Source organism: Anneissia japonica, unplaced genomic scaffold (assembly GCF_011630105.1).
Source record: "Anneissia japonica isolate Jap-2015-1 unplaced genomic scaffold, ASM1163010v1 scaffold287800_len1627635_cov199, whole genome shotgun sequence".
NCBI lineage: Eukaryota > Metazoa > Echinodermata > Crinoidea > Comatulida > Comatulidae > Anneissia > Anneissia japonica.
In genome coordinates, this window is record NW_022731299.1 from 1,420,838 (window position 1) to 1,438,181 (window position 17,344).

A 17,344-nucleotide genomic window follows, 5' to 3' on the forward strand; every position below is an offset into this window, starting at 1 on the left:
ATTTTGCGATTCATATTTAGGCCTACAAATCTTGATATGGTAGAATGTTCCAAAAAAAAAAAATTGGTTTGTCAACAAAATAAATTACAAAATAAAGAAAATAAATTGAGATTTAACACTCTAATTCCTGTGTTATTATTTATGCTTAGGTCCTGTGTTTATTATAGGTTAGGTACATCCATTTGCTGTAGTGTACTTCCAAGTAGGCCTATTATTTGGTGATCGTTTAGCCGAGTTCTGGACTATTTCATAAATTGTTTTTGGTTTGTAGTCAGTTTTTACTAAAAGGGAAAATTACAATACCGAAGCCACCCTATCACAGATATAACAATTGCACGGTCATGATGAATATTAGGTCTACACACATTATGTTTAAAGCACGAAAGTTTTAAAAATTCAACTACTGTAAGATAAAATGGATAACCCCGCATTTTCTTGAATCTTCTTATTTAGTCTTCAACTACAACAGCAGAGGCTTCGGTTATGATGTACGACGTGACGTTATTGTAGGCCTATATGTCATGTCATTGACTTTTGTACTTCAGTCTTTATCGAGTAACGGTATGACGTATATGTCGACTTATTGCTTTAGGCCTCTTCTGTTGAGCTGATAAACATAAATAATAAAATAAAATTGGTTCGTTTTATCCATGAAGTAGGCTATCAACTTTTGCTGAACATACCAACGATTTAAAGCAGACATATATAACATTAACTGATAATACAGTTTCTAATTTGCAGGCAATTCTGTTTGAGGCTAATTAATTTAGGCTTTTTTTAAATAAATTATTTGTATCAGCCAAAAACTGAATTTTCTCGATGTTATATTGGAAGCTTCTAATTTATTTTGATCTTTTCAATTGTTGTTTTTAATTAAATTTGTTTAAATATATTTAAACTAACATTTAATCACTGTTAGTGAGTAGTCAATATATACCGTATATACTGGTAATAATGCTTTAGACCTAGACCTAATTTCTTTCAATTGTTATTTTCATCTAAATTATCCGCCGATATCACATTTTGAACCATATGATTATATAAGAATGTAAATTTAATATATATTAGTTGAACTGTAGGAGACGTTTGTATTCTGAAAGGTACTCTTAGGTTTACTGTTCACATGGATGAATGAGATGACACAGGGATAGTTTGTTCCGATCTACTTATCTAACTACGCAATGTTGTCTAGTCTGTACCGCTATGTCCGATTTAAAATGTTATTGACTGATTTTCATCTTCATAATCACCATGGTAACACCATCAATTATAGTACCACTTATCCTCACAGCGCAATCTCTTCACATTACAGTACTGTTTAATAGTCTTCATGACGTCATCTATGTGACGCCATCAGTCACGAGCGCAGTGACGTATTATTACCTAGGGTTTCTATCATGTTGTTGAGTCTTGAGCCATGGAGGTATGCTTGATCCAAAAGAGGAAAGTCGGGGCACAATCAAGGACATTTCGTTCGGCAACACGGTGCGCTTGTTTGTTTGTTTTAATGACCTACTAATGAGCACTATTACTGAAAGGCCTTATTAATTATAATGCACTTTGTCCATTCGGAATCAACGCTCATGGGGTTTTGACTCCTCAAATGAAACGTATCAACACCACTGACACATCGATTTCCAAGAAAAGGAAGGTTTTAGCATTATATAGTCTTTATAGTTCGCTGTTTGATCTGATTATGCCTTATGCATCATTTCAAGTGGAAAGAAAACATCTGTTCATTCAGCTACGAAACGAAACAGGCTATCAAATCTTGGCCAAGTTGTTCCTGGAAGCTGATCACACGGAGCGACTATTTAGGCCTAAATTCCTCAAAAACGAACGATTATTATTATTGTTATTAATATTAATATTATTATTATTATTATTATTATTATTATTATTATTATTATTATTATTATTATTATTATAAAATATTTATTTGATTATTTTCAGTTCAAATTAAGTTTTGTACATTAAAATGATTTGTGGTTCGACGCCCGTGATAAATCCAAAATGGTTATAAGGCTTGCGTAAAATATAGTGTATAGTACCATTTAAATAATACTTTATTGATAAATCAAACATCTTCATAAAAAAACATTACAGAAAAAAAAAATTACTGTACTTAAATATATGCAAGACAGTGCATGTTACACTAAATAGATAATATAGTTGTACAGTTATTAATCATAGGCCAAATAATTATAATGATATGCCTCATTATAATGATTTATAAATGCCTAAGAATGGTAGTATTAATGATTTAATATAAACAATGCTTGTGTCACCGAAGCCCGACTGACTCATAACTCTTATGAGGGTCATTTGTTTTTTTCTTGCGAAATTTCTTTTTTTCCAAACCGGACACTAAGCTTTATTTACTTATTCAATTAATTCTTATTAAACCATGTATTTTAGCCCGTGGGTGCTATTATATCCAGACCAGCCAAAATGCATGGGGTGCGCTGTGGTTAGTCATGAACTCTATAATTTGACCTTATATCAAACAAAGATAAAGACCGCCCTAGCATTGTTACTCTTGGAACACAGCAATAATTTGGGCTATAATAGTGACCTACCAATAATGATAGTATAATGATAAAAAGGATAATTAGGGCCTCTAGAAATATGCCTATTTAATTTAAAAAAAAAAAAACTCATATTTTGAAATTCTATCTGGGATTTTAAATAGGCATAGACATATATTTGCAGGTTATCTTTCTTTCATAGAATAACATGATCCTACGGTACGGTAGGCTTATGGCACAAAATACTACATTACAGTTTTGATATGGGCCTATACCAGCACGGGTGTAATGCAATAAGCATAAAATTAATAATAGGGGTAGCGCCAGCGGGCGGCCGGGGCCCCCCGTCAGGAGAGCTGCCCCTCCCCGTCGGGGTGAAAAACCACAATTTGTTGGGGAGTCGTGTCGCCACCACTGATTAATAATAATATGCCTACATAAACTAAAGCCTACGATTGGATTGGATTGCATTTATTCGGTGAAAACACCATAGCCCACGAAAGTATAGAAGAAGACTTATTGCCAGTCGGGTCCTTCTGGTGGGGAATTGGGCAATTCCCCTCAATTGGGATTGAGAAGAATTGGGCAATTCCCCTCAATTGGGATTGAGACAATCCCCTACTCTTTTCCGAGGAGTGTACTGCACATGAGCCACAAATTCACACGGGACCAACGGCTTAAACGTCTCATTCAAAAGACGGTGCGCTATAATTATTATTGTACAGAGGGCTGAAACACAAGGAGAGGCAGCGGTGGGAATTGAACCAGGGACCTATGAGATCTCCACGGTTTCAGCGCGCACACAGTGGCTACCAGCAGATTATCCGACTGAGCTAGGCTGCTCTCTCTACGATCGAAAACGTATAATATTGTGCCTAAACCTAGTTCTACTATGAATAAGAAATAAGTTTAATAATTAAAACTATATCACAATTATAATTATTTATGTAATCTGACACAGTCACACATAAGAGATGACACTGAGATGACTGATAATTCCACTATCTTTCTTTTGACGTGGCAAGTTGTACTACTGTTTGGTCAATGAACTCAAACACGCAGGCGATAATGTACCGTACCTCTTTACCCGATAATCACCACGTGATCTCTAAAACTATAATTGGAAAATCATTTTTGAACTCACAATGTCCGAAAACGCATTTCTAGTCGGGTGTAATTCTAAATCCGAGGTGCGTGAGGCCGCATTCTTTGGAAATCATAAACTACCATCATCAATAATTCTCCGCCCTACACTAGTGAGAACTTGAGTGCACCTCCCGGTCCACGTAGACCTACGACCGGAGTATAAAAATAGAAGATTCACTTTATTAAGTATCATTGGTGGATTTGAAGGTGGGGGGGGGGGGGTCCCTTGGGCAAAAACAAATTTCTAAAAAAATAATTAATCCAAAAAAAATCTAGGCCTACGTTTTCAGGACCCGTGATTAGTTGCAATTGGAAAATTAGATCTAGGAATCGGCATTTTCCCGGGGTTTTTGGGAAAAATGTTGATCCCCCCCCCCCCCCCCCCCCCCCCCCACCAGATCCGCCCCTGAAGTATCATTATAATAATATTTTTAATATAACTTTTAGAAGAAGTTCGAAAAAAAGCTAATAAGATGGCTGTAAATATTAAATTTACTCGTATAGCCTAAAGACCGTTGTTTTCTCTGAATCTTCCATGGTTAGCCTTGTCTTATCCAAATCTTTAGTCCATGGTACCATAAAGTAAATGCAAGGTATTTGAATTTGTATCACATACGTCAACAAAGGGCCATAATGTCTTAATTAAGAAGGTCAACTGACGTATCGTCAAAAGTTTGTTCTCATTAACCACAGTAGGCCTAAACGATTACAGTTACAGTATTTTAAAGATTAGCAGTGACATATAATTTAAGTTGTTTAGATGAAATTGATATTTTTTTAGTTTATTCTCGTTTAGGATTAAAATTAGGAAGATAGTTTATGTTAAGTTTGTACCATATATACCACTGGCGAAACCACCACCTGCTTCGAATCATATCTACATAGTTACCAACCTGAGAGATTTAAGATGCGTGAGTTACTACACCAGTTGGCTGGCAGAGTTGGGGGGGGGGGTGTTGGATCCAGGGGGGGGGGGGTTGGATCCAGGGGCGGAGTTCTGGTGGGGGCGTGGCCCCTAGCGCTCCGACGGTGAGCATTTTTACGTTCTTTTAAAACGATTTCAGGGATTGTTTGTTGTACATAAAATCAAAACTATTTTTTATAAAGCCACGTACAATTTGAGTTTCAATGTATGCTTAACTTGAGCACCTGAACTATGTAGACCTGGCCTACACAAACATTTCATTACTGATCAATTTTAGTAACGCGTCAGTGAAATAAGTATTTACGTAAATACTCTACTCTCTAATACTCAGGTTACTGTATTACTGTTTTTATATTTTTAATAAAACCAATTTCTTCTACATTTTCCCCTGAATTCGTGATAATTCGTTATCACGCATAGACTTTTGCATGCGTGACTAATTATGGATCACGCATGTGTTTCTGCAAAATGTGTTTCATCCAAAATTACATTGAAATTGGGGACCGTTGCGCACGATGCGAGACTCCGGGTTGGTAACTATGTAGATAATACTGTAGGCCTACTTTTTAACAGGTTTTCAGTCTGAAGGTCAAGGTACCGTAAATCAAGGTAAATATTATAATATGCCGTACATAATATTGACTGTCATTAAAAAGTGCATGATTTTAACCAGGGAGTTATAGTAAACATCAAAAGTTTGGTTGGGTTTGAAATAGGCCTAAACTTACCTGGGGTTGGGTTTTGTTATCCGATTAATAACATTAGAAGTTTTTTTTTTTTTCTAATCGGCCTAAATACCCGGTTGATGGAGGCCTTAATACCATACCGTAACTCTTCGAATGCGACATTAAATAATATTCAAAATGTTACCGCAATTCAGTCTGATCTCACAGTTTAACTTTAACAAACGTCAGACACTAACGACTGTTTGGGTGGATCCAGCATCTGGAAAGCTGGAAGCAGAGGAAAGGTTTATGTGCAGTGTCAGGGGAGCAATTTTAGGAAACCGTGTCTTCGTCGCCACTCAACGTGTAATTTAATTACAAAAAGATTGGTAGAGCTTGTCACTTTTATGTTTTCTGCAGTAGTCATGATGTTACATTATATCATAACTTGTTCGTATCAAAGAATAAACGTTTTAGATACTACTATCCAATAGAGGGCGCCATATAGATTTTGTCCCAAATCAGGTTGTGACATTCAATATTGGCTTCTACTATACCCTTTGACCATTACTAATTAGTGGTACTCACTTGGTGCTAATAAATTTAGAGATTTACCTTTAGGGAGCAGCTTAGCTCAGTCGGCTAATCTGGTGGTAGCCACTGTGTGTGAGCCGAACCGTGGAGATTTCTAGGTCCCCGGTTCAATTCCCATCGCTGCCTCTGTTGGAGGGCTGAAATACAAGTTACAATAGCGCACCGTCTGTCGGATGAGACGTTTAATCAGGTCCATGGTTTAATCCATTGGTCCCGTGTGCAATTATGGCCCATGGGCACGTTAAAGGACGCAGTACATTCTTCGGAAAAGAGTAGGGGAATGTCTCCCGGTCTAATGCCCAATCACCACCAGAAGGACCCCACTGGAAATAAGTCTTCTTCTAGATTTTCGTGGGCTATCCTTGGTATTTACACCGAATAAATCCAACCAGGGAACAGTGAAATTGTAATTTCACTGTTCCCTGATCCAACCAACCAAATAATCCTATCATCACTTCACTAGGGTATGGACTCCACTATTTAGAAATTAGTAGGCATACCTGTACAGTACTTGAAAATTATTTTTTGAGTGCCCGACCCATAATAATAATAATAATAATAATAATAATAATAATAATAATAATAATAATATGTTTATTACTTACTTTTCGTCATACAGACATGAGTGCCAAACTCAAGAAGCGCTCCCGTCCCATAAGAGCACGCATATGTAGGCCTAGGTAATTGACGGATGGAACTAAAGCTTCGCTCACACTCGCATGAAGTAACTGCAATTTAAACTACAATTAATGCGATTGACAAGTGCTTAAGTCGCACTTGCGAAGTTGTGTTTTCTTGGTCTAGTAGCGGAACTCCCTATTCTGTGGGGAGACCGTCCGATCCTCTTGATCCCCCACCCCCATTACGGGCCTGCTTTACATTTGACGTACCGTAAATCCTTAAATAAGTGCCTCTCTCGAATAAGCGCCGCGGCGGTTATTCAAAAGTACGTATTACCCACTGCGTGTAAAGAACTTTGAGAAACAGGTTTAATATCAAATACCGTACAATGTATACAGTGTTCAAATGAATAAATAATACATGAAACACAAATATCTCTTATTTACGATGATGTAGGCCTACCGAGCTACGGGAATACCGTACTCGCGCGAATAAGCGCCCCGTTTGAATAAGCGCCCCTCTCGAATAACCGCCCCTCCTAACGTAAAATTGTCGTTAAGCGCCCCGTTTGAATAAGCGCCCACTTCTAATTTGAATAAGCGCCCCTCAATAATTTTTATAAATAATTAAAAATCTTCTTAAAAAAATAATTAAGATCTTCTTTTTAAAAAGTCAATAATCCAATCAATCCTGGAACTGTGGTTGTTGGCATGATTTGAGCTGCAGAGTGGAAACACATGCTTCATAGGTCAATATCAAAAATGAGTATATTTCTCTTGGACTGATGAGAGCTCCGATCCCTGGACAGACAGTATATTTCCAACTTTACTCTTTTTACATGTCTATGCCTAGTCCTACTCCTCTTTTTTCTTTTTCCGACCTTTAGCACATTCTCATATAAGTTTCAAGAAAAAATACAATGATCCTAGTGCTATCCTGCTAATCTCAATCGGCAGATGGCCAACAAGCTAACCACTACCCACGACCACTATTGCTATTTTGCTATTATGACATTCACGCATTCTTGTCATGAGCCATGTTCTCTGGACGATTATCTTTTCCGCCTAACTACCATTCGTAGTGTCCTTAAATAATTGTTTTTCATTCAAAAAGAACTCTATTTCCATAAGCGCCCCCTCAATTTCCACTCTGTTTTCACAAGCGCCCCGTTCGAATAAGTGCCCCGTTTGAATAAGCGCCCCTGAGAAAGTGCAAAAAATATAATAAGCGCCCGGGCGCTTATTCGCGCGAGTACGGTACACGAGATAGGTAAGATGCGAACGGACATGGAAAGCGCCACGCCAATATTTATTTAGTAAGCACCACACTCTTGAATAAGCGCCGCACTGAAGCCTCCAAAATTTATAAGCGCCGCGGCGCTTATTTGAGGATTTACGGTAATTTTCTATTTAAAAAAAACAACAACAAAAAACAAAAAACAAAAAAACACCGCTTTTAGAACAATGGTACAGTACTGACAATTTAAAACGACGGTATAATTATTACAGTGACAAAAATACGTATTATTAAGGCTGTAGGGATATCAAACGTTTGTGTACTGATGAGACAAATTTATCTTTGCATAACGCAATTATTCAGACCTATATGACGTTATAACATGTCTTTGGTTAGAGTTAAGAGTACAGTTCATAAAATATAACTCATTCTTCACATCACCGAGTCTCAACTGATACAGATTCTTTTCTTGTTAAGAATGCTGTGTCTTGCATAGCGACCTCTCTCGACCAAAAATCTCGAAAATATTGGAACGGTGTTCTCGCAGAAAATATTTTCCGTCCTTGTTTATGATGTGGACCAGACTTTCCCAGAAGGCAAAGAAACAACGGATCTTAAAAGTTGAATAGGGTTGGGCTTATACTGTAATTCTCGAATTAAAGTCCAATGGGCTTAATCTTGAGCCCATCTCTAATTTATGCCCCCCCCCCCTTTCTTTAGTTTGCAAAAGTGGCGTCGATACAGATAGCATGACATACGCTCTACATACACTGTACATGAATTTCAAATAAAAAAATTAATTAATTAAAAACACGCTTGATTTATCCAGTAGTTTAGATGATTTAAAGGTTAATACACTTCATGATACGGACTGATGTTACTGTGACTCTATTCATTGTATTATAGTTGTAATTACCAAAATTTACAGCATTCATTTTAAAAAGAAGCCCCCTCTTTACTTTGCCAAAAGTAGCCTCGAAAAGAAGCCCATCTAGAAGAGAAGCCCATCTAAAGTTCGCAAAAAAAAGGGGGAAAAAAAGCCGAGGGCTTCAATTAGAGGTTTTTACAGTATACTTTAGGATGAATCAACTTAGGAAATTTCATCTTTAAACGGCTAAAACTTAGGATTGGACAGTTAATGGTTTTATAATAATAGCCTATATTTGATAAACGGAAAAACATTCAATGTGGGCATATAATAAATTATTGTTCTAATGAGGGTCCACCTAAAATACTGTTTTTAAGTCGTCAGATCTGTTAAAGAGTTTACATCAACCGTGTAAATTACCACATTATGAATTGACAATCTGTTTTTTATTTTTTCTTTTCTTTTTTTGTTTTTGTTTGTTTGTTTGTTTTTGTTTTTCCAAAAGGTTGGCGACCGATATTAAGGTCGAACCAAGTTTGGGAAGCGTGGATCTAGATCATTATTATTACCGGTAGGCGATATAGGCCTATTCACATTCAAATGTTGGTTTTTTTTCTTTCTTCCTTTTTTTTACTTTCAGCAAGTATGGACTTTTGTTTGTGTATTACTAACCAAACATAAACATGGTTTAGATAATATTTATAATGAAATAATAATGCCGTATGGAGATCAGGTGATAAAGTGTTTGGTCTGGCCTAGTCAAAATATCTTTACATGCATTAAGAATAATATAGGCTAAGGGGTAAACCATTAATGCTTTAGTCTGAAAGTCGCCTGTTATCGCCAAAGTAGCAATAAAAAAAGTGAGTTAACACCCTTTTTTCATTTTAAATTTAGAAAAAGTTAATATTTAACTGCATGGTTTAGCATGGGGAACAGTATGTGACAGTACTGTACATGTTTTTTTTTTCGTTTTTGCTTTGTTTTTGTTTTTTTAATTAACAATGCAGGGGTGGCGACGGGGGCGATACCCCGACGAGGGGTCAGATTTCCCCAACGAAAACAAAGTGGGCGTGGTCGAGCTTGAACTAAAAGTTTTCGAATGTGGTTCAGGGGGCAAATCCCCCGAAAATTTTGACAATTTAGAGGTTTCAAAGGCCTATTTAATCGATTTTATAGAGTCTACAAATTATGTATTAATTACATACAATTGTTTTTTTCTTCCCGACAAAATGTAGTTTTTCTCCTCTACTGGGGGCCAGCTCTCCCCGACAGGGGCCCTGGCTGTTCTTACGGCACTTTTTTAATTATTTCTTCCATCACAGACATTCATTCTCAAGAACATTTTTCTTTGCCTAGGCCAATGGCCACTGCATTTTAATAGTCTTGTGATTTATACTATAGGTTCTGTACAGTATTCGATAAATTTGAAAACCAAGCCTATAGGTTTGATCTTCATTCAGACGTAACTGGATTCGATTACAATTTAAATATGATGATATTGGAGATAAATTTTCAGACAGTTCTTAGAAAGTGATCATTGATGTTTTGGGGTTCAATTAAGGCAAATTTTCATAAATTTTCTTTACCTAAAGTTGTCGCGAATTGGAAAGTGAACTGTTAATATCTTTCTCGGAGCTATATTTTCAGTTTGCATTATAGAGATTTTACTCCATGACTTTCATTCATTCAACAGCGAGTGATTCGCATGAAATAATTAAACCTATTTGATGCTCAGAAACCGGCCACGCTAAATGAAATTTAAGGATACCCTGAATTTCCCCATAAATAGGCCTAAATATTAATATTGTTATTATTATGAATAGTAAAATATAGTATTAATATTAACATTGAGTTGATGGTTAATATAGCCTAGTAATGTGACTGTATTTTACTGTAAATTGTTTACATACTGAGGCTTAAAAACACTTCAACCATGGAGAAAATAAAATAGATTTTATTTTCTCCATGCTTCAACCACCAGAACGGAACGTGTTTCTCCCCATTTATCATCTAATTGGTATCATTTATCACTAATTGATAATCTCAAATGTGTACCGTAACTTATTTCAAAGTGCAAATGTGTTATTGATAGGGTCATTAATTCATTCATTGAGATACTGAAGGGTAAATATTGCGAGTGATGACTGGTAGGTGCTGTCAACCGTCAACTGATTTACTCTGAGGTATTGCTTCTTGTAAATCCTGACATTACTTGCCTTTGTTACTGTACTAGTAATTATATATAATTAGGCCTATGCGTCTTAGCAACTTGAATTCAGGGAATCATTCAGGATTTTTTTTCATCTTGAGTAGCAATTGTTTTATTGGTTTTATTGTTTGGATGCTTAATTAGTCTTCATCTTAAATGGTTATTGTGGATATTGAATATGTGCAAATGACGTTAGGCATTAGTTAAATATCGGTGTAAATATTCATTGTCGAGAGATTTTAAATTTTAGACAAATTCATTGTTCAGTTTATTCAACTGTATATGCTATGACTTCGAAGAATGACAAACGTGAGCCCATAATGAATCAATTATGGCCTCACATTTGACATTTTCGGAGTCACCATACTCATAGACCTATTCTATTTGCGAATAATCAGTGCATCCTTTGGTTTCATATATACGCAAATTACAGGATGAATTCTATAGATACACACATTATTAAAATGGCAAAATATACACATTATTTGATATCTTGGCTGGACTGACCATGTGTAAAAGCAGGACTAGACAAGATTGCCAAAAGAAAACCAGTGAGCAGGTGATTTTACTGATTTTCCTAGTCCCCGTGGTCACCCGAAGCTACGATCTAATAAGGACGTGCTTAAACCTGTCCTCATTATTTAAAATATCTCACGTTCAAACTAGAAAAAAATGACGGGGCCATCTAATTTGGCGCGATGTCATGATCTTGTCTCAGTAGAGCATGCTAATTCAAAGCTAGATCGACTTCCCTGTATCAGGAGACATTATCAACCATCAACATGCAAAAGAAAATGGAATTCTTATCGGTCTCAAGTAAAGGTTGGTCATTGACTCGATGAGCTTATTCTCGCCTTGTTCAGCTATTATTTGTCTTGATAAGGTCCTGATTTGGATAATCTCTATGAAAATCTTACAATCTCTGATGTTTTCAAATTTAATTATATCCACAATTTTCATAATAAAGATTTTTTATGTTAACACTTTTACTTGGTTATGCATTTACCTGTTGGTAAATTGACCCCACACTCGACAATAATATATTTCACTTTATTTTATGCCATATCCAATAAATCCTCTTAGCTCTATTTATATATAGTAGGCCTATATTTAATTTATGTTATTAGCCTAAATGTAAGGTAAAGTTGAAACCGGAGCTCTGGCTCACTTCGTAGTACCTATCTTTCATTGGGGTTGAGCCAGACTGGTTTTGCAGTGGCGTAATTACCGCAGGTTCAGGCGGTTCATTGACTCAGGGTCCCCGATCTCCAGAGCCCGATCTCAATGGCCCAATCTCCAGGTGCCCCGCCCTCTTATTAAAAAAATATTGATAGTACCTTTATATATTACTGCAAATTATAATTTTAATTATTAATAACTTTAAAATAATGAATGATACCCCTGGCCAAAGTCTAAAAATAGTCACTCCAATGCCGATATCATCGTGATGGTCGGAAATAATCCACAATGAAACAGACGAGATCGTTATCTATGCATGCATGAAAGCCTGACCAATCAACAAATATCCAACAGAAAATTTGATATTTATAAAAGAAAGTGAAGATACTTTAGTAACAAGATTAAGATTAATAGTTAATTAATACGTAGACTAAAGATAAGTGTATTCTAACAATGAACAAAAATGATCCGTCTGAAGTTTCAATGGTATTATTTTTATTTAATTAATATACCAAAATTTTATGATTTCAGTATGTTGTTACGTATCATTAATACATTTGAAAAAGATAATATTTACAAAAATGTTAATTTAAAGTTTTAGTATCTGTCTCTTATACACATCTAGATGTGTATAAGAGACAGGTTTTTACAGTATACTTTAGGATGAATCAACTTAGGAAATTTCATCTTTAAACGGCTAAAACTTAGGATTGGACAGTTAATGGTTTTATAATAATAGCCTATATTTGATAAACGGAAAAACATTCAATGTGGGCATATAATAAATTATTGTTCTAATGAGGGTCCACCTAAAATACTGTTTTTAAGTCGTCAGATCTGTTAAAGAGTTTACATCAACCGTGTAAATTACCACATTATATTAATTTTTAAAACAATTAAAACTATCTAGAATAAACATTCTTATATCAGGGGAGATGAACGTAGATAGCTTAATTTAGAAAAAAGTACGATATATACAGATAATTTATAATAATAATACATTAGTAATCAATATTCCTGCCCTGAAACTTCGACAAGGAACCATGGGAGGGTGCCCGTCGGAGAATAGCACTATGGATTACTTCAATAAAAAATAATAAATTGTACATTATTCGATTTCATAAATGGGTTCGCGAGCAGGATGATTTTAAGTATGGATTGATATGCGTCAAGGGCCCTGACAGTACTCTCGAACCAGGGCCACTTATAACATAGTCACGCAACTGTGGCTTTCAAGGTATGTGAACATTAATGATTGATTCCACTTATGCACGAAAGTAGGTCACATTGATGCCAGCCATTTATATGCAATGCTACCATTCTTGTTATAGGCCTACCTGTATAGGGCCCCACTGTATGGGGTGCCATACGCAGCAAAAGTCCATGGTAAAATCAAAATGTAATTACAAAATTCAATGTCTAATTTATCAAAACGTAGGCGTAAATTTCTCAAAATGTAGATCTAGTTTCCCAAAATGAAGTTCTAATTTTCCAAAACGTAGTTTTAAGTTCAAATTTTGCAAAATGTAGTTCTAATTTCTTTAAAATGTAATTCAAATTCAAAACGTAGGTCTGACTTGATCAAACGCCCTCTCCAAATTCTGTTCCTAAACGTAAATCAAAACCAGCCAAGCATGACTGGTTTGAAATACATGAGGCGCCAAGTGTAAATTTATTATTTAACACAATTATTTATATATAATTCATTATTTAACATATAACTGAATAGATCACCCATTATTTATATATAATGCATTTTCGTCTAAAAGATTATATGTAAATAATTGCGTTAACGTTTTCATTATTTATATATAATTAGTTTACTGATTTCATTATATATAAATAATGAAAGAGTAACAAAACATTATTTATATATAATAAGGTTACTGGTTTCATTATATATAAATAAGGAAAGGGTAACACATCATTATATATGAATAATGAAAAGTAACTTACAATAAGTTCACTGATTGCATTATATATAAATAACGAAAAGGTAACAAATCATTATATATAAATAATAAAGAGTAACTTACAATTATTTATATATAAGTTCACTGATTTCATTATATATAAATAACGAATTGACTGCTTTTACCTTTCATTATATATAAATAATAGCTGTCGCAAAACCATTATATGTATATAATGCTTGGACTTCAAACTCATTATATGTATATAATGCACACGTGTTATAGTGTCAATCAAGGTCGTTATATCTAAATAATGGTTTCTTACTGCCAATTATATATAAATAACCGTTGAGGTCAAGTGCCATTATATATAAATAATGACATCGTAGGAAGCCATGGTTTATAAATAATTCGTTATGCAAATTACGAAGTTATAAATATTCATCAGTGCTCTAAAGTTACAATTAGGGCCTATTGTGTATGGTCTACAGGTCGCAGACCATCACCAATCGAAAATGGCACAGGAAGGGATACAGCAGATTATTGAATCTGCTGTACTGCAAATCTCAAATCAATTAAGAGAACCTCAAAGTGAACGCTGCGGCCATCAGGAATCTCGATTTGAGTCTGCTGTATCCGGGTCCGGGGCAATGTCCGGGGACATGTCCTGATCAGCTGCTGGTGATAGGGCTGGTTCATCAACACGCAACGTCTACGCCGACCTGGGTAAGTACTGTTTTTTAATACACATTTTTAGAGGTAGGGCTTTATTTATTTATAAAGCAGGTCTCATACACTATATCCATATATAATAATAATAATATATCGTTCTTATATAGCGCTTAATGCCTTAACAAAGCCTCTAAGCGCTTCACATTATTACCCCGGTCATCGGATCAAACACATATGGAACACATTGAACACTAAATGAAATTATTAAATTAAATTATATCTCCATAATATTGCGGCTAGTAATCAGCGTAATTATTGTAATCAAGCAAATATATTTTTTGCTCTCTTACTCTATAGAATGAATGATACATGAGCTGATGGACATATATCTAGTCATAGCTTTAGCTATATGTGTTGGGAATCCAACTAACTTTAGCCCGTTAATAGCTCTCTTATGCACTGATCCTAAGGATCCAATAATTCGTAAGGACAAGAGACTTCCACAAGATAAGCCTTTCTACGTATCACATATGACAAGATCTGGTTTTATAGCTGTTATATCATCAAACCCACCAAAACTGGACTGAAGCATATCTGCCTTAACTAATTGGTTACACCTCACATCCAGATGAGGAATATATTTTGAAGTTTGATCCTTAATATACTCAACTATACGATCATGTCTTGCAATATGGAGATTACGAAATGTCATACATCCATTTAATAATTGTAACCTCCCTTTTCATTTCTTAATGAATAGTTAGTGAGAAATTTCATTGATGTGACATCATCACAAACAACCTTAAATATTCTACCTTGTGATTTTAAGTTTTTTAGGCGGTTAATTGGACTCATATTATGTTTCATTTTAATATGTTTACTTATTAATTTTTGACCAATCAAAGACATCGTATTGTTCTCTAAAATTACAAAATCATCATTATGGATTTTAGATTTTCGCGAATTATCAATTCATTTAAGTGCATCCAAATTGATGCAGGCCAAATTGTTTTCCTGTGCTTAATTATTCTTCCCATTACATCTGACCCATAATTGCCAAAGCATTGTTCGTCAATCGCTTTTTCTGCTTTACGTTTATCCATATGGAGTTCAAAGGATGATCGTGCACTAAATCTAGGCTGTGGGTCATCGGAGTTTAGCATTTCAACTAGAAAATTAAATTTTTTGGCTGTATACATTGTTAAGGGGTTACTTATTCCTAGCCCACCTTTAATTTTTGGAATGAAGATTATGTCACGGTTCGATGAAAAAGTCCTAACCAATTCCTCACATATTTCACAATACTGTTTTCAATTTCATTAAGGGTTTTAACTGTGAATGTCATATTACAAAAGTAGAAGTTACTATAAAAGTGGTGACTCCTGTAAAAAATTAGTAAAGCAAATTAAAAAAAACAAGGGCACGCCTGGGCTCGAACCGGGGATCCTGTGCGTGTAAAGCGTAAATCTATCTTGGTATTCTTTGTTGCACTCAATTTTAAGTTTTCCTAATGCTCAGGCTGCATATCTATAAACATGTATTTTTCTATAGACCTACTTACTAATTATTCGCACAATGCTCGTATACAGGCCTATGGATATATTGTATGGGACCTACATAATAATATTTAAGCCCTACCTCTAAAAATGTGTATTAACAAACAGTACTCACCCTCGGCGTAGACGTTGGGTGTTGATAAACTTCGGTATTATGCCTATCACCAGCAGCTGATCCGGACATTTCCCGGACATTGCCCCGGCCCCGGACGCGACAGACTCAAATCGTGATTCCTGAGGGCAGCGGCGTTCACTTAGAGATTTGCAGTACAGCAGATTCAATCAGTGATGGAGCCAGGATCTGCCCAACGTAGGGGCCAAAGACCCCGACGGGGGTGGTGGCTAGTAGAGCGAATTGAGCCTCACTTGGCTGGGGCCAGGGGGCGCCTAGGGCCCTGATAGGGATCCAGGGGGCTTCACCCCTTAGAAGCCACGGATATCTGACGAATTATGGCGAATTTTTATTACTTAATTGATAGGCATCGAGCTACTATAATATTACTTCATGTAGGCTATGTTTCCTAATGTCGAAATCAGCTTCTTAAAACCAAAACATTTTGAATAAAACGAGAGACATAGAGTATGTAATGTAACCTTCTAATAGATTTTCTTTTATTGCGAGCGTGTATGATACAATAAGGTCAAGGTCACATATATACAATACTTATATATATACACATATTTTACTAATAATTGGGATTATAATTTTAAAACTAGGTGACTTACTGTGCTGTATGTAGTCGAAATCAGCGTATATTGTAAGATTGTCTCTTGCTGCGCGCGTGCAAGTCAAGGTCATATCCAAGTTTACAAATACAGTAGTTATGAAATTATAATTTTCTAAATCGATAGCTTACTTAGTTGTATCGTCCAAAATCAACGTGGTGTGACATTGTATTCTTGCGCACATGCATCAGGGGCGGATCCAGACTGCTAGAAAAGGGTGGGGAGAGGCGCAATATGCGAGCGAAGCGAGCATCCTTAGGCTTGGGGCCGGGGGCCCATGGCCCCGGCGGGGTCCAGAGGCAGAGCCCCTTGTGGGGGTGGAAGGGGAGAAGCCCCCTTGAAGCCCAGCACATTTGAGGAATATGAGGTTGTATTGAGTCGATTTTGACTATCTATCATGGTAGTTTTTAATTTAGTAACAAATATATATAAAAAAAAAAATAGGTGTATGTCTTTTAAAAGAAATTTTAATATACAGGGTACCTGCAATATGCAACTATGAA